Genomic DNA, 25,659 nt, shown 5'->3' with positions numbered 1-25,659 from the left:
TGTTTAGGGTGGTGGTGATGTTTAGGGTGGTGGTGATGTTTAGGGTGGTGGTGATGTTTAGGGTGGTGGTGCTGTTGTTTAGGGTGGTGGTGGTGATGTTTAGGGTGGTGGTGTTGTTTAGGGTGGTGGTGGTGATGTTTAGGGTGGTGGTGATGTTTAGGGTGGTGGTAATGTTTAGGGTGGTGATGTTTAGGGTGGTGGTGGTAATGTTTAGGGTGGTGGTGATGTTTAGGGTGGTGGTGATGTTTAGAGTGGTGGTGATGATGTTTAGGGTGGTGGTGATGTTTAGGGTGGTGGTGATGATGTTTAGGGTGGTGGTGATGTTTAGGGTGGTGGTGATGTTTAGAGTGGTGGTGATGATGTTTAGGGTGGTGGTGATGGTTAGGGTGGTGGTGGTGATGTTTAGAGTGGTGGTGGTGATGTTTAAATCAAATCAAATCAAATGTATTTATATAGCCCTTCGTACATCAGCTGATATCTCAAAGTGCTGTACAGAAACCCAGCCTAAAACCCCAAACAGCAAGCAATGCAGGTGTAGAAGCACGGTGGCTAGGAAAAACTCCCTAGAAAGGCCAAAACCTAGGAAGAAACCTAGAGAGGAACCAGGCTATGAGGGGTGGCCAGTCCTCTTCTGGCTGTGCCGGGTGGAGATTATAACAGAACATGGTCAAGATGTTCAAATGTTCATAAATGACGAGCATGGTCGAATAATAATAAGGCAGAACAGTTGAAACTGGTGCAGCAGCATGGCCAGGTGGACTGGGGACAGCAAGGAGTCATCATGTCAGGTAGTCCTGAGGCATGGTCCTAGGGCTCAGGTCCTCCGAGAGAGAGAAAGAAAGAGAGAAAGAGAGAATTGGAGAGAGCACACTTAAGTTCACACAGGACACCGAATAGGACAGGAGAAGTACTCCAGATATAACAAACTGACCCTAGCCCCCCGACACATAAACTACTGCAGCATAAATACTGGAGGCTGAGACAGGAGGGATCAGGAGACACTGTGGCACCATCCGAGGACACCCCAAACAGGAAGGATATTTTGGGTTGTGGTGGTGATGTTTAGGGTGGTGGTGATGTTTAGGGTGGTGGTGGTGATGTTTAGGGTTGTGGTGATGTTTAGGGTGGTGGTGATGTTTAGGGTGGTGGTGTTGTTTAGGGTGGTGGTGATGTTTAGGGTGGTGGTGATGATGTTTAGGGTGGTGGTGAGGTTTAGGGTGGTGGTGATGTTTAGGATGGTGATGTTGTTTAGGGTGGTGGTGATGTTTAGGGTGGTGGTGATGATGTTTAGGGTGGTGGTGGTGATGTTTAGGGTGGTGGTGGTGATGTTTAGGGTGGTGGTGATGTTTAGGGTGGTGGTGATGATGTTTAGGGTGGTGGTGATGTTTAGGGTGGTGGTGATGATGTTTAGGGTGGTGGTGCTGTTTAGGGTGGTGGTGATGATGTTTAGGGTGGTGGTGGTGATGTTTAGGGTGGTGGTGATGTTTAGGGTGGTGGTGATGTTTAGGGTGGTGGTGATGTTGTTTAGGGTGGTGGTGCTGTTTAGGGTGGTGGTGATGATGTTTAGGGTGGTGGTGGTGATGTTTAGGGTGGTGGTGGTGATGTTTAGGGTGGTGGTGATGTTTAGGGTGGTGGTGATGTTTAGTGGGGTGGTGGTGATGTTTAGTGGGGTGGTGATGCTTAGGGTGGTGGTGGTGATGCTTAGGGTGGTGGTGGTGATGTTTAGGGTGGTGGTGATGTTTAGGGTGGTGGTGATGATGTTTAGGGTGGTGTTGGTGATGTTTAGGGTGGTGGTGATGTTTAGGGTGGTGGTGGTGATGTTTAGGGTGGTGGTGATGTTTAGGGTGGTAGTGTTGTTTAGGGTGGTGGTGGTGTTTAGGGTGGTGGTGATGTTTAGGGTGGTGGTGATGTTTAGGGTGGTGGTGATGATGTTTAGGGTGGTGGTGATGCTTAGGGTGGTGGTGGTGGTTTTGTATAGGGTGTTGGTGATGTTTAGGGTGGTGGTGATGTTTAGGGTGGCGGTGGTCATCTTGATTAGATGACTTGATGTTTAGGGCGGTGGTGATGTTGCCGTGTGTGACTGTCGGATACAGACAAACCAATACAGCTTCCACTTCCACTGTGGAACACAGGGACACACAAAGGACACACCTCGCTGTTGACAGGGAACACAGAAACAGTGACTGTTTCATCAGGGTTCTGACCTGCTCCATCAGTGACTGGATCATCAGGGTCTGACCTGCTCCAACAGTGACTGGATCATCAGGGTCTGACCTGCTCCAACAGTGACTGGATCATCATTTTCTGACTTGCTCCAACAGTGACTGGATCATCAGGGTCTGACCTGCTCCAACAGTGACTGTTTCATCAGGGTCTGACCTGCTCCAACAGTGACTGGATCATCAGGGTCTGACCTGTTCCAACAGTGACTGGATCATCAGAGTCTGACCTGCTCCAACAGTGACTGGATCATCAGGGTCTGACCTGCTCCAACAGTGACTGAATCATCAGGGTCTGACCTGTTCCAACAGTGACTGGATCATCAGAGTCTGACCTGCTCCAACAGTGACTGGATCATCAGGGTCTGACCTGCTCCAACAGTGACTGAATCATCAGGGTCTGACCTGCTCCAACAGTGACTGGATCATCAGGGTCTGACCTGCTCCAACAGTGACTGGATCATCAGTGTCTGACCTGCTCCAATAGTGACTGATTCATCAGGGTCTGACCTGCTCCAACAGTGATTGGATCATCAGGGTCTGACCTGCTCCAACAGTGACTGGATCATCAGGGTCTGACCTGCTCCAACAGTGACTGTTTGATCAGGGTCTGACCTGCTCCAACAGTGACTGGATCATCAGGGTCTGACCTGCTCCAACAGTGACTGGTTCATCATTTTCTGACTTGCTCCAACAGTGACTGGATCATCAGGGTCTGACCTGCTCCAACAGTGACTGTTTCATCAGGGTCTGACCTGCTCCAACAGTGACTGGATCATCAGGGTCTGACCTGCTCCAACAGTGACTGAATCATCAGGGTCTGACCTGCTCCAACAGTGACTGGATCATCAGGGTCTGACCTGCTCCAACAGTGACTGGATCATCAGTGTCTGACCTGCTCCAATAGTGACTGATTCATCAGGGTCTGACCTGCTCCAACAGTGATTGGATCATCAGGGTCTGACCTGCTCCAACAGTGACTGGATCATCAGGGTCTGGCCTGCTCCAACAGTGACTGAATCATCAGGGTCTGACCTGCTCCAACAGTGACTGGATCATCAGGGTCTGACCTGTTCCAACAGTGACTGGATCATTAGGGTCTGACCTGCTCCAACAGTGACTGTTTCATCAGGGTCTAACCTGCTCCAACAGTGACTGGATCATCAGGGTCTGACCTGCTCCATCAGTGACTGAATCATCAGGGTCTGACCTGCTCCAACAGTGACTGAATCATCAGGGTCTGACCTGCTCCAACAGTGACTGCGATTTAAATGTGGTCCTAACACATCCAGCCTCGTTGTAATCTTTTCTTTTACAACAGTGAGGTTGATGTTTACAATTGATAACCAAAGACAGTGACTGAGGTGTACACACACACACAAACACACACACACAGAAACACACACACACACACACACACACACACACACACACACACACACACACACACACACACACACACACACACACACACACACAGCTCCATTCACCACGTACGGGGTCTTTGATTGAAACGTCGGTAATAAAAGCTGTAGACTGATTCATCGGCACCTCGTTTTTCCTTATAAGTGGATCCCACCATATTAGTGATTGGTGTCAGGTTACAAAAAAAACATAAATATGCTACCGGAACGAGGAGCCATATTTCACTGCTTCCTGTCAGCATATAGAAACTCAAGAGATAGTTTACAGTAATATACTACCTCCTTAACCGTCTCAAGTCAAACAATGTTACCGTGGAATAATGTTCGGAGCAGACGCCAGGGTTACAAAGCACTGTTCCTTTTTTAATTGAAAAAGCAAGTGAGGTTGTGTGGGTGTCCGGGGGGGGGTGACCAGGTCATTACAGGCAATAAGCAGCAGGTGGAGGAGATGTGTGGTTCAGCCTGTGGAAGGGTTTAATGAGGCTTGCAGCGTTGTTGGACGGAGGGGGGGGGGGGGGGGGGGGCTGGGTGGAGGGGGACGTGGATATGAGTGTTAACAGTCTGTACGTCTGAACCCTCCTCTGGGACATGTGACCTGGGGGGGGGGGTGGGGGGGGGGGGGGTGGACCGGACCAGTGGTGTCAAACTCATTTTGTCCCCCGTCTTCAACGAGGTCCGGATGGCCACACTGAAATTGTATTGTATTTTTAAAATGTATTTCACCTTTATTTAACCAGGTAGACCAGATCCCCTTTATTTAACCAGGTAGGCCAGATCACCTTTATTTAACCAGGTAGACCAGATCACCTTTATTTAACCAGGTAGGCCAGATCACCTTTATTTAACCAGGTAGACCAGATCACCTTTATTTAACCAGGTAGGCCAGTTGAGAACATGTTAGCATTTACAACTGCGGCCTGGCCAAGATAAAGCAAAGCAGTGCGACAGAAACAACAACACAGAGTTACACATGGAGTAAACAAACATACAGTCAATAATACAGTAGAAAAGTCTATATACAGCATGTGCAAATGAGGTAAGATAAGGGAGGTAAGGAAATAAATAGGCCATAGAGGCAAAATAATGACAATTTAGAAATTAAACACTGGAGTGATAGATGAGCAGAAGATGAATGTGCAAGTTGAGATACTGGGATGCAAAGGAGAAGAAAATAAATAACAATATGGGGATGAGGTAGTTGGATGGGCTATTTATCGTGGGGAAGATGGGAGGGTTGGATGGACTATCTATTGTGGGGGAAGAGGGGAGGGACGGACTGGACTAACTATCGTGGGGGAAGAGATGGACTGGACTATTTATTGTGGGGGAATAGGTGAGGGTTAGATCGGATTATCTATCGTGGGGGAAGAGGGGAGAGATGGACCGGATTATCTAACGTGGGGGAAGAGGGGAGAGATGGATCGGATTATCTATCGTGGGGGAAGAAGGGAGAGATGGACTGGTTTATCTATTGTGGGGGAAGAGATGGACTGGTCTATCTATCGTGGGGGAAGAGGGGAGGGATGGATCGGACTATCTATCGTGGGGATAGAGGCCAGCCCTCCTCAGACTGGCCCTCCTTGTCTGAGGAGGGCCAGTCTGAAACAAGACAGGCGAGGTGGGGGACAGATAGGATGGAAGTGGTTCATTAAACATGGTCACTAATGGCGGAACACAGGTACACAGATAACAACATTAATAGGCACATACCTCAACATGGTCCCCAATGGCAGAACACAGGTACACAGATAACTACATTAATAGGCACATACCTCAACATGGTCCCCAATGGCAGAACACAGGTACACGATGGCCTACACTTGGGCACCTCCCCAATAAACTGCCAGAGATTGAACCACATCCTAGCTGTTAGAAGCAGGATTGCGGTCAATTCCATTTCAATTCCAGTCAATTCAGAAAGTTAACCTAATTCCATTCCAATTCCTCATTGAAAATAATTGAATTGGAATTTCAGTGTACTTTCTGAATTGACTGGAATTTAAATGGATTTTCACCCCAAAACCCTGGTTAGGAGCTTCCTTTTTTCTTCTTAAAATGCTTTTGCCCAACCGTAGGGGATCCTTCACGACGTAGAGCCAGTTAGCACTTATGAAGACAACCGTTGAATGTCACCTTTGAAACCATTAAAACCCACATCATTGTTGTGTACATTTAACATGATCCAAAGTAGCAATGGCACACTAATTGACTTGGACGTCACATTCCAATGTAAAAGTCCTGATCTAAATCATGGTTAGTTTTTTATTTAGCCCCAAAACCTTGAGGTTAAAAAAAAAGCACAGCATGTGTCTCGCCAACAACCACTATGTATTCATGCCAGGAGAATAATGTCTACATAGATAGCACATTAGTATTTTTTTTTTTCTCACCACAGGAAGAAGAGCAACGAGTGGAGATTTAATTTCCTGTTTTGTCGTGGGAACTTCCTCCCCTGGTTTGTTAGCACCATCACCATCCCATTTATTAATCTCCTTCTAGAGATCTAGGTTGTCCCAAATGGATCACAACTATCCCCTATTTAGTGCACTACTTTTGACCAGAGCCCTATGCGGGGGAGTGCACTAAATAGGGAATAGGGTACCATTTGTGACGTAGATCCAAACCCACAAAACACAATTATTATTTATTAATGGTTCAATGAACCATCATCTCCTTTCTGAATGCTCCTAAATGAGGCTCAGTGGTCGCAGAGGAGAGGGGAGGGATGGAGAAGAGGAAAGGAGAGGAGAAGAAGAGAGGAGGGGAGAAGAGAGGAGGGGAGAAGAGAGGAGGGGAGAAGAGAAGAGGGGAGAGGAGAAGAGGAAAGGAGGGGGGAGGAGAGGAGAAGAGTAAAGGAGAAGAGGAGAAGAGAGGAGAGGAGGGAGAGGGGGGAAGAAGAGATGAGGAGGTGAAAGGAGAGGAGAGGAGAAGAGTGGAGGAGAGAAGAGGAAAGGAGGGGGAGGAGTAGAGGAGGGGGAGGAGAGGAGAAGAGTGGAGGGGGGATGAGAGGGGAGGAGAGGAGAAGAGAGGAGGGGGGACATATTCCGTAACACTTCAGAGAATACACAGAGGTGATACTGTGTGTGTGTGTGTGTGTGTGTGTGTGTGTGTGCGTGCGTGCGTGCGTGCGTGTGTGTGTGTCGGCCCGTGGCCCATCTCACACACAGTGTGAAAATAGCCCACAAACCTCTCAGTACACACAGAGCACTCATGTGCGTATGCACATGAAAAGCTCCCTAATGAATTGCCAGGCCCTTTGGGTCAGTCAGTCCACTATTCATGTTTCAGCCAACAACAACTGTTGTGTCAATGACTTGCGTCCTTAAATGTCTTGTTATTGACATTGTCTGTATTCAATAGCTAATAAGTCTAAGTAAGTATATGTTTGTTAATTTTCTTCACAGCAATAGGAGAATAGTGTGAGAGAGAAAGAGGGACATAGCTGCTATGGAGAAGAGAGCGAGAGAGAGAGAGAGAGAGAGAGAGAGAGAGAGACATAGCTGCTATGAAGAAGAGAGAAAGAGAGAGAGAGAGAGAGAGAGAGAGAGAGAGAGAGAGATAGCTGCTATGGAGAAGAAGAGAGAGAGGGAGAGAGAGAGAGAGAGAGATAGCTGCTATGGAGAAGAGAGAAAGAGAGAGAGAGAGAGAAATAATGGTGTTCCAAAAAAGGTCCAGTCACCAGGACCACAAATACAAATTCCATCTAGACACTGTTGCCCTAGAGCACACAAAAAACTATACATACCTTGGCCTAAACATCAGCGCCACAGGTAACTTCCACAAAGCTGTGAACGATCTGAGAGACAAGGCAAGAAGGGCATTCTATGCCATCAAAAGAAACATAAATTTCAACATACCAATTAGGATTTGGCTAAAAATACTTGAATCAGTTATAGAGCCCATTGCCCTTTATGGTTGTGAGGTCTGGGGTCCGCTCACCAACCAAGACTTCACAAAATGGGACAAACACCAAATTGAGACGCTGCACGTAGAATTCTGCAAAAATATCCTCCGTGTACAACGTAGAACACCAAATAATGCATGCAGAGCAGAATTAGGCCGATACCCACTAATTATCAAAATCCAGAAAAGAGCCGTTAAATTCTACAACCACGTAAAAGGAAGTGATTCACAAACCTTCCATAACAAAGCCATCACCTACAGAGAGATGAACCTGGAGAAGAATCCCCTAAGCAAGCTGGTCCTGGGGCTCTGTTCACAAACACAAACACACCCTACAGAGCCCCAGGACAACAGCACAATTAGACCCAACCAAATCATGAGAAAACAAAAAGATAATTACTTGACACATTGGAAAGAATTAACAAAAAACAGAGCAAACTAGAATGCTATTTGGCCCTAAACAGAGAGTACACAGCGGCAGAATACCTGACCACTGTGACTGACCCAAAATTAAGGAAAGCTTTGACTATGTACAGACTCAGTGAGCATAGCCTTGCTATTGAGAAAGGCCGCCGTAGGCAGACATGGCTCTCAAGAGAAGACAGGCTATGTGCTCACTGCCCACAAAATTAGGTGGAAACTGAGCTGCACTTCCTAACCTCCTGCCCAATGTATGACCATATTAGAGAGACATATTTCCCTCAGATTACACAGATCCACAAAGAATTCGAAAACAAATCCAAATTTGAAAAACTCCCAAATCTACTGGGTGAAATTCCACAGTGTGCCATCACAGCAGCAAGATTTGTGACCTGTTGCCACGAGAAAGGGGCAACCAGTGAAGAACACACACCATTGTAAATACAACCCATATTTATGCTTATTTATTTTATCTTGTGTCCTTTAACCATTTGTACATTGTTAAAACACTGTATATATATATAATATGACATTTGTAATGTCTTTACTGTTTTGAAACCTCTGTATGTGTAATGTTTACTGTTAATTTTTGTTGTTTTTCACTTTATATATTCACTTTGTATGTTGTCTACCTCACTTGCTTTGGCAATGTTAACACACGTTTCCCATGCCAATAAAGCCCTTGAATTGAATTGAATTGAGAGAGAGAGAGAGGGAGAGAGCGAGAGAGAGAGAGAGAGCTGCTATTGAGAAGAGAGAGAGAGATAGCTGCTATGGAGAAGAGAGAGAGAGAGACAGCTGCTATGGAGAAGAGAGAAAGAGAGAGAGAGAGAGAGAGAGAGAGAGAGAGAGAGAGAGAGAGAGAGAGAGAGAGAGAGAGAGAGAGGGAGAGAGAGCGAGGTGGAGAGATAGCTGCTATGGAGAAGAGAGAGAGTGAGAGAGAGCGAGAGAGAGAGAGAGAGAGAGAGAGCTGCTATGGAGAAGAGAGAGAGAGAGAGAGAGAGAGAGAGAGAGCTGCTATGGAGAAGAGAGAGAGTGAGAGAGAGCGAGAGAGAGAGAGAGAGAGAGAGAGAGAGAGAGAGAGCTGCTATGGAGAAGAGAGAGAGAGACATAGCTGCTATGGAGAAGAGAGAGAGAGAGAGAGAGAGAGAGAGAGAGAGAGAGAGGGAGAGATAGCTGCTATGGAGAAGAGAGAGAGAGAGAGAGACATAAAGAAAGTCCTCCCGGCCGAGTGGTGGGCTGGGTGTGTGAGCGTGAGTGTGTGTGTGCTTGCGTGTGTGTGTGTGCATCTGTGTGTTGGCATTCTTAGGTCCAGAACAGACATCAGCAGTGTGTGTGTGTGCATGTGCTAGTGTGTGACCAGTGTGTCAGGCCTCTGCTGCCTCCCTGCCTCCTCACCAGCCCCTTTGAGCCCTGTGTGTAGCTTACAGCAGACAGCTTAGCAGCAAGCAACAATATTTACACAGAGAGATAAGCGCCTCAGATCAGCTAAAAACATGAACTCTCTCATTCTCGTTACACTTTCAAATGCTAAGCTTGAGACATGTCATAAAGGCACTGACAGTGACAGCTGTCGTTGGCCATCTGGACCGGAACAGTACTTAGTCTCATCTGGACCGGACCAGTACCTAGTCTCATCTGGACCGGACCAGTACCTAGTCTCATCTGGACCGGACCAGGACTTAGTCTCATCTGGACCGGACCAGTACTTAGTCTCATCTGGACCGGACCAGTACTTAGTCTCTCATCTGGACCGGACCAGTACTTAGTTTCTCATCTGGACCGGACCCATACTTAGTCTCTCATCTGGACCGGACCAGTACATAGTCTCATCTGGACCGGACCAGTACTTAGTCTCATCTGGACCGGACCAGTACTTAGTCTCTCATCTGGACCGGACCAGTACTTAGTCTCTCATCTGGACCGGACCAGTACTTAGTCTCTCATCTGGACCGGACCAGTACTTAGACTCAACTGGACCGGACCAGTACTTAGTCTCATCTGGACCGGACCAGTACTTAGACTCATCTGGACCGGACCAGTACTTAGTCTCATCTGGACCGGACCAGTACATAGTCTCATCTGGACCGGACCAGTACTTAGTCTCATCTGGACCGGACCAGTACTTAGTCTCATCTGGACCGGACCAGTACTTAGTCTCTCATCTGGACCGGACCAGTACTTAGACTCATCTGGACCGGACCAGTACTTAGTCTCATCTGGACCGGACCAGTACTTAGACTCATCTGGACCGGACCAGTACTTAGTCTCATCTGGACCGGACCAGTACATAGTCTCATCTGGACCGGACCAGTACTTAGTCTCATCTGGACCGGACCAGTACTTAGACTCATCTGGACCGGACCAGTACTTAGTCTCATCTGGACCGGACCAGTACATAGTCTCATCTGGACCGGACCAGTACTTAGTCTCATCTGGACCGGACCAGTACATAGTCTCATCTGGACCGGACCAGTACTTAGTCTCATCTGGACCGGACCAGTACTTAGTCTCATCTGGACCGGACCAGTACTTAGTCTCTCATCTGGACCGGACCAGTACTTAGTCTCATCTGGACCGGACCAGTACTTACCAGTCTTATACTGGTGGAACGAATACTTACTTTTTTACAACGTTACGTACATGTAACATAAATGGTTGTATATGTGCTTATTCCTCTTTTTTAAAATTTTTTAAACAGTATTTAAATAAAAAAAATCCAACTGACCCCAAAGCGTAACTTTAACTAAACGATGTACGATGTGTGGAAATAAAAATAAAAACGAAATGAACAGCAGAGTGCCTTGAACTTTCTCAGCGTGCCGGACAGGAGAAGTGTTCTGATATTTTTCATTGCGTGCTAAAACGCTCATAATTGTCTTTAAATAAATACACAGTGTACAAAACACTAGGAACCAATATTGAGTTGCAACCCCATTTTGCAATTCGTCGGGGCATGGACTCCACAAGGTGTCGAAAGCGTTCTACAGGGATATTGGCCCATGTTCACTCCAATGCTTCCCACAGTTGTGTCAAGTTGGATGGATGTCCTTTGGGTGGTAGACCATTCTTGATACACACGGGAAACTATTGAGTGTGAAAAACACAGCAGTGTTGCAGTTCTTGACACAAACCGGTGCTCCTGGCACCTACTACCATAACCGGTTTAAAGGCATTTACAGATTTTGTCTTGTCCATTCACCCTCTGAATGGCACACATACACAATCCATGTCTCAATTGGTTCAAGGTATAAAAGTCCTTCTTTAACCTGTCTCCTCCCCTTCATCTACACTGATTGTAGTGGATTTAACAAGTGACATCAATAAGGGATCATAGCTTTCACCTGCATTCACATGGTCAGTCTGTAACCAGTACTTTATTCTCTATAGTTAGTGCTTGCTGATGTATAGTCCACAACACACACACATACGCACGCACGCACAAACGCACACACGCACAAACGCACACACGCACAAACGCACACACACTCAAACTCACCACACACACACACTCAAACTCACCACACACGGGCAAACTCATGCACCCTGTTAATCATCTCCCACAGCCTAGATTAGAGGTTTCGAAAAGTCAACGTTTGTTTACTGTCTTTAAAATAAAAAAAACTCCTAACCACAGCTTTATCTAGACGTTTAGAGACATGGTTTTTTAAATCAGGCCCTCTCCCTGACCGAGTCTGTAACACCTACATGTTTCAAACACACCCACCAGGGCGTCAGGTTTAACATTCTTGGACCCTGGGCGATAGGAAATGGTGAAGCATGAACCTGGCCCACCGGCCCACCGGCCCACCGGCCCACCGGGCCTGCTTGGAGTTAAGGCACTTGGCTATGCGGAGATATTCCAAATTCTTGTAGCTGCAACCGTGGACGTAAGTTGGGACCAATCCACTACCGCTTTCACCTTTTCCGGGTCTTTCTGGATAGTTCCTTCAGCGATGACGTATCCCAGAAAGGAGAGGGTAGAACGGTGGAACTCTTATTTCTCCGCTTTCACAAATAACTGGTTCTCCAGGAAGCCCTGAAGGACTTGTCGAACACGGAGGACGTGTTCGGGAAAGAAAAACAGGATGTCGTCGAGGTAGACGAACACGAAACGATTTAACACGTCCCTGGAAACACATCGTTTACCAGGGTCTGGTTAGTCCAAACGGCATGACCCGGTACTCATAATGTCCACTGGCTGTGTTGAAGGTTGTCTTCTAACTCAATCTCCTTCGCGTATCCGAAACAGGTGGTAGGCATTCCCAAGGTCCAGCTTGGAGAAGATGGTAGCCCCCTGGAGAGGTGTGGTAGAGGGGGTAACGACTCTTTGATCGTTATGTTATTAAGGACCCGGGAGTCAATGCACGGACGCAGGGTCTTGTCCTTCTTTCCCACAAAGAAAAAACCCCGCGCAGAAAGGAGATGCAGAAGGACAGATGGCCTCCAGCAACCAGAGAGTCATCAATATACTCCTCCATGGCCTTGGTCTCCGGGTCCGGATAGGGAATAAAGCCGACTACGAGGCAGTGTGGTGCCTGGGAGAAGGTCAATGGCACAATCGTAGGGACGATGTGGGGTAAGAGAAGTAGCCCGTGCCTTGCTGAAGACCTCCAGGAGGTCATGGTACTCTGCGGGGACGGCAGAGACATCAGAGGCTTGACTTAAGCCCCGTCTCGGGGAAGACTGCGCTGTTTGAGGCAATGGGAATGACAGAACGGACTCCAACCTAGGGTTGAACTCGTGGTTCAGTCAATAACGGGGTATGTGTTTTTGGAGCCAAGAAAATACCCAAACAACAGGAACATGGGGGGACTCAATGAGGAGAAGCTGTACAGCCTCTCTGTGATTTCCTGCAACCCGCAGATGAACAGGAACAGTGCTGTGGGTATTACCTCACGCTGAGCAGCACTCCCCCTACTGTATTACCTCACGCTGAGCAGAAATCCCCCTACTGTATTACCTCACGCTGAGCAGAAATCCCCCTACTGTATTACCTCACGCTGAGCAGCACTCCCCCTACTGTATTACCTCACGCTGAGCAGCACTTCCCCTACTGTATCGCCTCACGCTGAGCAGCACTCCCCCTACTGTATTACCTCACACTGAGCAGCACTCCCCCTACTGTATTACCTCACGCTGAGCAGCACTCCCCCTACTGTATTACCTCACACTCCGCCTACTGTATTACCTCACACTGAGCAGCACTCCCCCTACTGTATTACCTCACGCTGAGCAGCACTCCCCCTACTGTATTACCTCACGCTGATCAGCACTCCCCCTACTGTATCACCTCACGCTGAGCAACAGTCCCCCTACTGTATTACCTCACACTGAGCAGCACCCACCCCCTACTGTATTACCTCAGCACTCCCCCTACTGTATTACCTCACGCTGAGCAGCACTCCCCCTACTGTATTACCTCACGCTGAGCAGCACTCCCCCTACTGTATTACCTCACGCTGAGCAGCACTCCCCCTACTGTATTACCTCACGCTGAGCAGCACTCCCCCTACTGTATTCCCTCACGCTGCACCCACCCCCCCTACTGTATTACCTCAGCACTCCCCCTACTGTATTACCTCACGCTGAGCAGCACTCCCCCTACTGTATTACCTCACGCTGAGCAGCACCCCCCCCTACTGTATTACCTCAGCACTCCCCCTACTGTATTACCTCACGCTGCACCCACCCCCATTCACTGAACCTTCTTCCAGCCAGGACAACGACAACAATAGATTAAACAAAATATTCACAAAGCAAATGTTTTACTTCATAATTATCAGCTAGATATGTAAATCGTAATTTTCTAGCTAGCAAGCTAGTTAAACAGGCTAAAATGACCCAAAGCTAATGTTATGCAAGATAGATGTCCATTTTTAATAGGTAGCTAGCTACCAATTATTTGTGGCTAACTAGCTAGCCAGTTAGGACCATTGACTTACTATGGAGTTCCAGTACCCATTCACTGAACTGTCTTCCAGCCAGGACAACAATGGCAATAGAGACAAAACAAGATATACACAAAGCAACTGTTTTACTTCATAACAATCAGCTAGCTTAATGTGAATCGTAATTATGTAGATAACCAGATAGTTTAACAGGCAAGAATGAACTAAAACTAACATTATGCAAGATAGATGTCAATTCTTTGTAGCTATCGGGATAGCTAACAGTACTAGTAGCTAGTACATAGTTATGAAGTAAAACAGTTGCTAATTATGGATAAACCTACCATAATTAACACAGCATGTATTTATTAACGTATCAAGCTAAAACAAATAGATATATATATTGTAGTTTGCCAACATAAGAGATGTGAATAAGCAACATTTCAATCCGAAATCGGAGTATATTTTCTCTTACTTCAGCTAAAATAATGGCCTCCGTTGATTTCAAGAAGTGTTGCGTCATTTTTGTTTTGTTTACGTGGTTACGTCACATTTCTTTGTATACTTTCTGTTGACGCGTGCGGACGCTTCATAATATGTTGAAACTGAGTCCGCATTCGACAAGTGCGCTCCGTACTCGGTTTCGCATACATTGATTTGGACTCAGAACTCCCGACCCTCCCATGCTGTAATTCGCATGTTCGGGGGCACGGCAGTGCGCATTTTGAGAAAAGAATAAAGAAAAAAAACACCGATTGATTGGTTTCCTTTCACAACCAGTTCAGATTGTGTCACTGATTGTTTTTGTTTGTTTAATGTATTTTAGTTAGTTCACCTTTATTTAACCAGGTAGGCCAGTTTGAGAACAAGTTCTCATTTACATCTGCGACCTCTGGTCAAAATTAAGCAAAGCAGCGCGACAAAAACAACAACACAGAGTTAGTTAGTTACACGTGGAATAAACAGTCAATAACACAATAGAACAATCTATGTACAGTGTGTGCAAATGTAGTAAGATTAGGGAGGTGAGGCAACAAATAGGCCATAGAGGCGAAATAATTACAATTTAGCAATTAAACACTGGAGCGATAGATGTGCAGACTGTAACTGTATCCAGAGTGGGTCTTGACTACCCATGCTACCCATGGTGTTGTCACAAAGACTATATATAAGTGTAACCGATGTGAAATGGCTAGCTAGTTAGCGGTGGTGCGCGCTAATGGCGTTTCAATCGCTCTGAGAACTTGAAGTGGTGGTTCCCCTTTGCTCTGCAAGGGCACAAAGCAAGGGTGGCTTTTGTGGCGAGATGGTAACGATGCTTCAAGGGGGGCTGTGTGCCACAGGGTCCCTGGTTCGAGCCCAGGTTGGGGCGAGGAGAGGAACCGAAGCTCTATTGGCCAGAAAAACCACATGCTTCCTGATTCAATGTAGAGATGGGATGTGTTATCATTGTCCACTGTTCTCCCTTAGTGTGCACACTTGCACACTTCCCCTCATGCATTGAACAATGATGGAAACTCCCTAGATTTGTGACAGTAAGTGAACAAGTGTAGACTTTGGGAGACAATTCGGAAACACAGGACAACGTGATCCCTTGCCTCCCCCTCCCCCCCTTGCTATCCCCTATGACTGTGAGAGTACTCCTTAGTTACCTGTTTACCCAGCGAGGTAAGGCAGCTTGGTGTTCCCCTGGTGTGTGTGTGTGTGTGTGTGCGTGTGTGCGTGTGTGTGTGTATGTGTGTGTGTGTGTGTGTGCGTGTGTGCGTGTGTGCGTGTGTGCGTGTGTGCGTGTGTGTGTGTATGTGTGTGTGTGCGTGCGTGCGTGCGTGCGTGCGTGCGTGCGTGCGTGCGCGCGTGTGTGTTTCCCTGCCTGGCGCTGAGACAATCCCAGATTTGTTTTATGTTATCAAGAGGTTCTTAACACCAACACGGCCTTTACCAGAGAGAGGTGAGAGAGGAGAGGTGAGGGGAACCTCGGAGGAATGTAGATAACAGGTTGGCCAGAGAAAGGAAAAGCACACAGAGCAACTCTAAATACATCAGCCATTGGCCATTGTGTACTAATGGGGAAGATGTCATAGAGAGTTGATGCAAACAGTAGTTTAGTAAATGTATAAACTCTGGGACTGTTGGGGATGTCTCAACCTCTGAGGAATTACATGACAAAGTCTAGGCTAACATTAAGACAGTTATCAATTACCTTGATGTTTTTTCTATGAATCCTAAAATGATTGGTGGTTAGCGAAGGGCTGGTTACTGTAGAGACACTACAATACATCTCACCTACTACACATTCTAAATATACTACTACTACTATTACAACTACTACTACACAACTACTACTACTACTACTACTACACTACTACTACTACGCTACTACTACACTACTACTACTACTACTACTACACTACTACTACTACAACTACTACTGCTACTACTACTGCTACTACTACTACTACACTACTACTACTAATACACTACTACTACTACAACTACTACTACACTACCACTGCTACTACTACTACTACTACTACACTACTACTACTACAACTACACTACTACTACTACAACTACTACTGCTACTACTACTGCTACTACTACTACTACTACTACACTACTACTACTACAACTACACTACTACTACTACAACTACTACTGCTACTACTACTGCTGCTGCTACTACTACTACTACTACTACACTACTACTACTACTACACTACTACACTACTACTACTGCTACTACTACTACTACTACTACTACACTACTAGAACTAATACTACTACACTACTACTAATACTGCTACACTACTATGACTATAGTAGTGTGTCTTCTCCAGGAACAGGGTTGTAGTGTAAACCTACAGGAGGGTATTTCTCCAGGAACAGGGTTGTAGTTAAAACCTACATCAAATCAAATCAAATCAAATTTTATTTGTCACATACACATGGTTAGCAGATGTTAATGCGAGTGTAGCGAAATGCTTGTGCTTCTAGTTCCGACAATGCAGTAATAACAAGTAATCTAACTAACAATTCCAAAACTACTGTCTTGTACACAGTGTAAGGGGATAAAGAATATGTACATAAGGATATATGAATGAGTGATGGTACAGAGCAGCATAGGCAAGATACAGTAGATGGTATCGAGTACAGTATATACATATGAGATGAGTATGTAAACAAAGTGGCATAGTTAAAGTGGCTAGTGATACATGTATTACATAAGGATACAGTCGATGATATAGAGTACAGTATATACGTATGCATATGAGATGAATAATGTAGGGTAAGTAACATTATATAAGATAGCATTGTTTAAAGTGGCTAGTGATATATTTACATTATTTCCCATCAATTCCCATTATTAAAGTGGCTGGAGTTGAGTCAGTGTCAGTGTGTTGGCAGCAGCCACTCAATGTTAGTGGTGGCTGTTTAACAGTCTGATGGCCTTGAGATAGAAGCTGTTTTTCAGTCTCTCGGTCCCAGCTTTGATGCACCTGTACTGACCTCGTCTTCTGGATGATAGCGGGGTGAACAGGCAGTGGCTCGGGTGGTTGATGTCCTTGATGATCTTTATGGCCTTCCTGTGACATCGGGTGGTGTAGGTGTCCTGGAGGGCAGGTAGTTTGCCCCCGGTGATGCGTTGTGCAGACCTCACTACCCTCTGGAGAGCCTTACGGTTGAGGGCGGAGCAGTTGCCGTACCAGGCGGTGATACAGCCCGACAGGATGCTCTCGATTGTGCATCTGTAGAAGTTTGTGAGTGCTTTTGGTGACAAGCCGAATTTCTTCAGCCTCCTGAGGTTGAAGAGGCGCTGCTGCTACATGAGGGTAGCTCTCCAGGAACAGGGTTGTAGTGACCCAGGCCCTGATTGGAAGCCAAGCCTGTCTGTACCATTCAGACCCAGGCCCTGATTGGAAGCCAAGCCTATCTGTACCATTCAGACCCAGGCCCTGATCGGAAGCCAAGCCTGTCTGTACCATTCAGACCCAGGCCCAGATCATAAGCCAAGCCTGTCTGTACCATTCAGACCCAGGCCCTGATCGGAAGCCAAGCCTGTCTGTACCATTCAGACCCAGGCCCTGATGGGAAGCCAAGCCTGTCTGTACCATTCAGACCCAGGCCCTGATCGGAAGCCAAGCCTGTCTGTACCATTCAGACCCAGGCCCTGATCGGAAGCCAAGCCTGTCTGTACCATTCAGACCCAGGCCCTGAACCAACAGGAGGGTATCTCTCCAAGCCACGGCGCCACTTTCTCCTTCTCTGTCATGTCATGCTTAACATAACAGGATGCCTGTCCAACAGAAGGCAGGTAGATAGGTATCTTCTAGGAAGTAGGAAGTAGAGGATGGGTCCCGGGGAGGTCAGGTTGGTAATTGGGGAACTAGGGTTGTGTTCCAACTGGCATCCTACTTCTTATTTAGGGCACTATTGTCACGTTCTGACCTTTATTTCCTTTGTTTTGTCATTATTTAGTATGGTCAGGGCGTGAGTTGGGGTGGGCAGTCTATGTTTGTTTTTCTATGATATGGGGATTTCTATGTTTCTGCCTAGTATGGTTCTCAATCAGAGGCAGGTGTCATTAGTTGTCTCTGATTGAGAACCATACTTAGGTAGCCTGGGTTTCACTGTGGGTTTGTGGGTGTTTGTTTTCCGTGTCTGTGTTTTTCCACCACACGGTACTGTTTTGGGTTTCGTTCATTCCACGTTTATTGTTTTTGTATTTCAGTCGTGTTCATGTGTACTATTTCGTATTAAAAGAACCATGGACACTTAACCACGCCGCATATTGGTCCTCCGATCCTTCTCGCCTCTCCTCTTCGGAGGAAGAAGAGGAGGAAATCCCTTACAACTATATTTTATTCTGGTAGGAGACACGCGAGCGTAGAACATTTTGGGAACCCAGGGATGCTTTGTTTAATTTAAAGGTAACGTATTGTACTAGCCGGCCTTAGGGAGATTAAAAACTCCGGGGCTCTGGGCCATAAAGGTGTAATACGAATGTTTTGGGGGATTGCCCCTTCAATTTGCTACGTTATTTCATTGTGCATTATTGTGCCAACGTCTATGATTTCCTCATTGATAAAACGTTCTGAAAGGACTCTACAGTTGGGCATACACTCAGAATTATCACTGAAAAGCAAACAAACAACAAACAACAACAAAAAATACTGTTGTGCTGTACTTACATCAATCTTAGTCCCAAAGTGACACTGACAACAACTAAATGTAAAACTGTCCCCCCCCTTGGAGATTTATGCATTTTGGTCAGTGTTAAACCACTCCTGCACTACGCTGCCGTGAACTCACCCCCCCCCCCCGTTGTTTCTTTCTCTCTTCTCCCCGTCACCAGCCCCCAGACTCATCTAATGAATGAGTTTTCCCCTCTGTGAGTCAGGGTGATTGATACTGGTCAGCTCTACGCACGCGGAAATTGATCCGGAGTGACCGTAATCAGGGCACCGCTCCCCTTGGTCAGCACGTTGCTAGGCAACCGCAGCTCCCCTCTCAGTTGGCCTGGCGCGGCCAGCCGGTCGGTACATCCACTCCGCTCGCTGTCCCCTTGTACGACCACCCACCCCCACCTACCCCAGCCCTGTCCTCATCTTAGCCCTGTCCTTATCTTAGCCCTGTCCTCATCTTAGCCATATCCTTATCTTAGCCATATCCTTATCTTAGCCATATCCTTATCTTGGCCATGTCCTCATCTTAGCCATATCCTCATCTGAGCCATATCCTTATCTTAGCCATATCCTTATCTTAGCCATATCCTTATCTTAGCCATGTCCTTATCTTAGCCATGTCCTCATCTTAGCCATGTCCTCATCTTAGCCATATCCTTATCTTAGCCCTGTCCTTATCTTAGCCATGTCCTCATCTTAGCCCTGTCCTCATCTTAGCCCTGTCCTCATCTTAGCCATATCCTTATCTTAGCCATATCCTTATCTTAGCCATGTCCTCATCTTAGCCCTGTCCTCATCTTAGCCATATCCTTATCTGAGCCATATCCTTATCTTAGCCATATCCTTATCTTAGCCATGTCCTCATCTTAGCCATCTCCTCATCTTAGCCATATCCTTATCTTAGCCCTGTCCTTATCTTAGCCATGTCCTCATCTTAGCCCTGTCCTCATCTTAGCCCTGTCCTCATCTTAGCCATATCCTTATCTTAGCCATATCCTTATCTTAGCCATATCCTTATCTTAGCCATATCCTCATCTTAGCCATATCCTCATCTTAGCCATATCCTTATCTTAGCCATGTCCTCATCTTAGCCCTGTCCTCATCTTAGCCATATCTTCATCTTAGCCATATCCTTATCTTAGCCATGTCCTCATCTTAGCCCTGTCCTCATCAAAGCCATATCCTTATCTTAGCCATATCCTTATCTTAGCCATGTCCTCATCTTAGCCCTGTCCTCATCTTAGCCCTGTCCTTATCTTAGCCCTGTCCTCATCTTAGCCCTGTCCTCATTTTAGCCCTGTCCTCATTTTAGCCCAGTCCTCATCCTAGCCATGTCCTCATCTTAGCCCTGTCCTAATTTTAGCCCAGTCCTCATCCTAGCCATGTCCTCATCTTAGCCCTGTCCTCATCTTAGCCATATCCTTATCTTAGCCATATCCTTATCTTAGCCATATCCTTATCTTAGCCCTGTCCTTATCTTAGCCCTGTCCTCATCCTAGCCATGTCCTCGTCTTAGCCATGTCCCCATCTTAGCCATATCCTTATCTTAGCCCTGTCCTCATCTTAGCCCTGTCCTCATCTTAGCCCTGTCCTCATTTTAGCCCAGTCCTCATCCTAGCCATGTCCTCATCTTAGCCCTGTCCTCATCTTAGCCCTGTCCTCATTTTAGCCCAGTCCTCATCCTAGCCATGTCCTCATTCTAGCCATGTCCTCATCTTAGCCCTGTCCTCATCTTATCCCTGTCCTCATTTTAGCCCAGTCCTCATCCTAGCCATGTCCTCATCTTAGCCCTGTCCTCATTTTAGCCCAGTCCTCATCCTAGCCATGTCCTCATCTTAGCCCTGTCCTCATTTTAGCCCAGTCCTCATCCTAGCCCTGTCCTCATCTTAGCCCTGTCCTCATCCTAGCCATGTCCTCATCTTAGCCCAGTCCCGTCACAAATAGCCAGCATTTAGCCCTAGATTGGCCAGATCAACGCCCTGTCCAGCGGCCTCTCCTCTCCTCCTCTCTCTGCCTCATAACTCAGTCCATTCCAGCTGTCCAACTCTAAACCATGACTGATGCCACACTCCCGTCTAAGACGATACGGCCTGCTGTCTATTCATGAAATAACAAAGCACTGTATGAAACTCCATTCACTCCTAGGAATAGGAAGGTACCACAGCCCTGCCCGGGAGTAGAAATTATCAACTGTCTCCTCCAATACGGTTGAGAAGGAATTGAGGAGATAGGATGTAAGGAATCACAGAAAAACTAATTGAGATAGTGAGATAGAGCCCATGATCCATCCTAGTCACTGCTGCTAGCCACCTGACCACCACTCCCCCTGCCATCATCAAGCACATGATTTCAAGTGGTGAAACCAATTAAGACATGCAAAACAGCAACTATTTTTCTAGGCCATCATTCAGTGGGACAGAACAATTATTTGATATATATATATATGTATATATGAGAGAGAGGAAGAGGGAGGGAGGGTTAGAGAGAGAGAGACCCTCCTCCTCCAACACCTCGTTCTAACTCCTCCTCCACCACCACCTCCACCTCCTCCTCAACCTCCTCCATCCCCCCTACCTCCTCCACCACCTTGTTCAAACTCCTCCAACTCTCCCTACACCTCCAACACCTCGTTCTAACTCCTCCACCTTTCCCTACACCTCCAACACCTCGTTCTAACTCCTCCACCTCTCCCTACACCTCCAACACCTCGTTCTAACTCCTCCACCTCTCCCTACACCTCCAACACCTCGTTCTAACTCCTCCACCGCCACCATCTCCGCCTCCTTCTACCTCCTCCACCACCATCCCCTTCTCTTCCACCATCTCCTTCTCCGCCACCACCTCCTACCTCCAACACCTCGTTCTAACTCCTCCACCTCCTTTACCACCTCCTCCTACCTCCCCCTCCACCACCTCCTCTTCCTACCCCTCCACCACCTCCTCCTCTACCTCCCCCTCCACCACCTCCTCCTCCACCACCTCCTCCACAACCATCTCCTTCTCTTCCACCACCTCCTCCTCCACCACCACCACCTCCTCCTACATCTGCTTCTCCTACCTCCTCCACCACCCTCTCCCTCTCTTCTACCTCCACCACCTCCTCCTTCTACCTCCCCCACCATCTCCTCCTCCACCACCTTCTCCTCCTCCTCCTCCCCCTCCTCCTCCCCCTCCACCACCTCCCCCTCCTCCCCCTCCTCCCCCACCACCTCCTTCTCCTCCTCCTCCTCTCCCCCTCCTCCTCCCCCACCTCCTCCCCCTCCACCTCCCCCTCCTCCTCCTCCTCCACCACCTCCTCCTCCCCCTCCACCACCTCCCCCTCCACCACCTCCTCCTCCCCCCCACCTCCTCCCCTCCACCTCCTCCTTCTCCCCACCACCTCCTTCTCTTCCTCCTCCCCCCCTCCTCCTCCTCCCCCACCTCCCCCCCTCCACCTCCTCCTCCTCCCCCTCCTCCTCCTCCCCCACCACCTCCTTCTCCTCCTCCCCCCCTCCTCCTCCTCCTCCTCCTCCTACTCCCCCTCCTCAGTAACACTGTTCCTCTCGAGCTAACCTACATTATTGTGTTGTCTTGTCTCATGTCAGCATCGATGGAATATGAGCTCATGTTCATGGAATGTGGAAGCCACGGAATCATTCTAAAAAGATGTATTAGATACTACAGTTTCAATCAAAGTTCAGTACAGATGTGGGATCTTAATTTGATCACCCTGTTGCAGGATAACATTCCTGTAATGCAGGATATTTACAACAGGCTTCTGAAGTTAATTGTAATTTCCATTTCGAAATGTCAGATTTGACTTTGACCTTACAAAAAAAAATTATCAACCCCTGCAGAAATATCCATTAATTATAATTCACATTTCCTGTTGCTGCAGGATTCTTTTACTACTGTAGCAAACTTAAATCTGTATGTGGCATGGAATGACATGCAAATATACTACTTTGCAACTCCATGAGTGTCCCTTGACTCATTCCCTGTCAATCCATCACCCCATTCAGAATGCAACACACTATTTGCGTCTACAGTGCCTTGCGAAAGTATTCGGCCCCCTTGAACTTTGCGACCTTTTGCCACATTTCAGGCTTCAAACATAAAGATATAAAACTGTATTTTTTTGTGAAGAATCAACAACAAGTGGGACACAATCATGAAGTGGAACGACATTTATTGGATATTTCAAACTTTTTTGACAAATCAAAAACTGAAAAATTGGGCGTGCAAAATTAAATTAATTGAAGTTTAAAGCCGGAATTGGATACAAAAAGATTTCCCAAGCTTTAAACATCCCAAGGAGCACTGTGCAAGCGATAATATTGAAATGGAAGGAATATCAGACCACTGCAAATCTACCAAGACCTGGCCGTCCCTCTAAACTTTCAGCTCATACAAGGAGAAGAATGATCAGAGATGCAGCCAAGAGGCCCATGATCACTCTGGATGAACTGCAGAGATCTACAGCTGAGGTGGGAGACTCTGTCCATAGGACAACAATCAGTCGTATATTGCACAAATCTGGCCTTTATGGAAGAGTGGGAAGAAGAAAGCCATTTCTTAAAGATATCCATAAAAAGTGTTGTTTAAAGTTTGCCACAAGCCACCTGGGAGACACACCAAACATGTGGAAGAAGGTGCTCTGGTCAGATGAAACCAAAATTGAACTTTTTGGCAACAATGCAAAACGTTATGTTTGGCGTAAAAGCAACACAGCTCATCACCCTGAATACACCATCCCCACTGTCAAACATGGTGGTGGCAGCATCATGGTTTGGGCCTGCTTTTCTTCAGCAGGGACAGGGAAGATGGTTAAAATTGATGGGAAGATGGATGGAGCCAAATACAGGACCATTCTGGAAGAATGGATGGAGTCTGCAAAAGACCTGAGACTGGGACGGAGATTTGTCTTCCAACAAGACAATGATCCAAAACATAAAGCAAAATCTACAATGGAATGGTTCAATAATAAACATATCCAGGTGTTAGAATGGCCAAGTCAAAGTCCAGACCTGAATCCAATCGAGAATCTGTGGAAAGAACTGAAAACTGCTGTTCACAAATGCTCTCCATCCAACCTCACTGAGCTCGAGCTGTTTTGCAAGGAGGAATGGGAAAAAATTTCAGTCTCTCGATGTGCAAAACTGATAGAGACATACCCCAAGCGACTTACAGCTGTAATTGCAGCAAAAGGTGGCGCTAAGAAGTATTAACTTAAGGGGGCTGAATAATTTTGCACCCCCAATTTTTCAGTTTTTGATTTGTCAAAAAAGTTTGAAATATCCAATAAATGTCGTTCCACTTCATGATTGTGTCCCACTTGTTGTTGATTCTTCACAAAAAAATACAGTTTTATATCTTTATGTTTGAAGCCTGAAATGTGGCAAAAGGTCGCAAAGTTCAAGGGGGCCGAATACTTTCGCAAGGCACTGTATAAAGGCACACTATTCCCAATTTAGTGCATTCATTTTGATTATAGCCCATAGGGTTGTAGTACACTATATAGAGAATATGATGCCATTTGGGACACTGACTACAGAGGGCTGAAAAAAACTGAACAAATGGTGATGTATGTTGTTGCCAATTTGGCTGGAAAGCAGTTTGAAGCCATTTGGCCAGGTTATAAACCCAACTGGGCTAATGGACGATTCATGGAGCCTCTTCTTCTGGCCCATTGAGCACAGAGTCCATGTGACAGGAGCAGCCGAGTATGGACAGACAGAGAGATAGCCCTCTAACGCCTAATATAGCCAACCCTGGTGAGAGAGAGAGAGGGAAGAAGAGTTAGGAGAGAGAAGAGGAGTTAGGAGAGAGAAGAGTTAGGAGAGGAGAGGAGAGAGAGAGAGAGAGAGAGGGGAAAGAGAAGAGGAGTTAGGAGAGAGAAGAGTTAGGAGAGGAAAGGAGAGGAGAGGAGGGAGAGCGAGAGAGAGAGAGAGGAGTTAGGAGAGAGGAGAGGAGAGAGAGAGAGGAGTTAGGGGAGAGGAGAGAGAGAGAGAGAGAGAGAGAGAGGGAGAGGAGAGGTTAGAGGAAGCAGAGATGTGTGAGGTGAGAGGAAGAGGACAGGGGTGAGAGGAAGAGGAGGGGGGTGAGTTGAGAAGAAGAGGGGGTGAAGTGAGGGGGGGGTGACCTCTGGGACTGATAGAAGTGGAAATGTCATCTCTGAAATGTCACTGCCCATTACAGAGAGAAGAGGCCACTCTTCTCAGGGGGTCTATCTATACTATAGGAAACAGAGGAACATACAGGGGGTCTATCTATACTATAGGAAACAGAGGAACATACAGGGGTCTATCTATACTATAGGAAACAGAGGAACATACAGGGGGTATATCTATACTATAGGAAACAGAGGAACATACAGGGGGTCTATCTATACTATAGGAAACAGAGAAACATACAGGGGGGTCTATCTATACTATAGGAAACAGAGGAACATACAGGGGTCTATCTATACTATAGGAAACAGAGGAACATACAGGGGGTATATCTATACTATAGGAAACAGAGAAACATACAGGGGGTCTATCTATACTATAGGAAACAGAGAAACATACAGGGGGTCTATCTATACTATAGGAAACAGAGGAACATACAGGGGAATCCCAGACATGTAAGGAATGCAGTT

This window comes from Oncorhynchus mykiss, chromosome 5 (assembly GCF_057628025.1).
Source record: "Oncorhynchus mykiss isolate SJ-2025 chromosome 5, ASM5762802v1, whole genome shotgun sequence".
NCBI lineage: Eukaryota > Metazoa > Chordata > Actinopteri > Salmoniformes > Salmonidae > Oncorhynchus > Oncorhynchus mykiss.
This window is presented reverse-complemented; position numbering follows the sequence as displayed.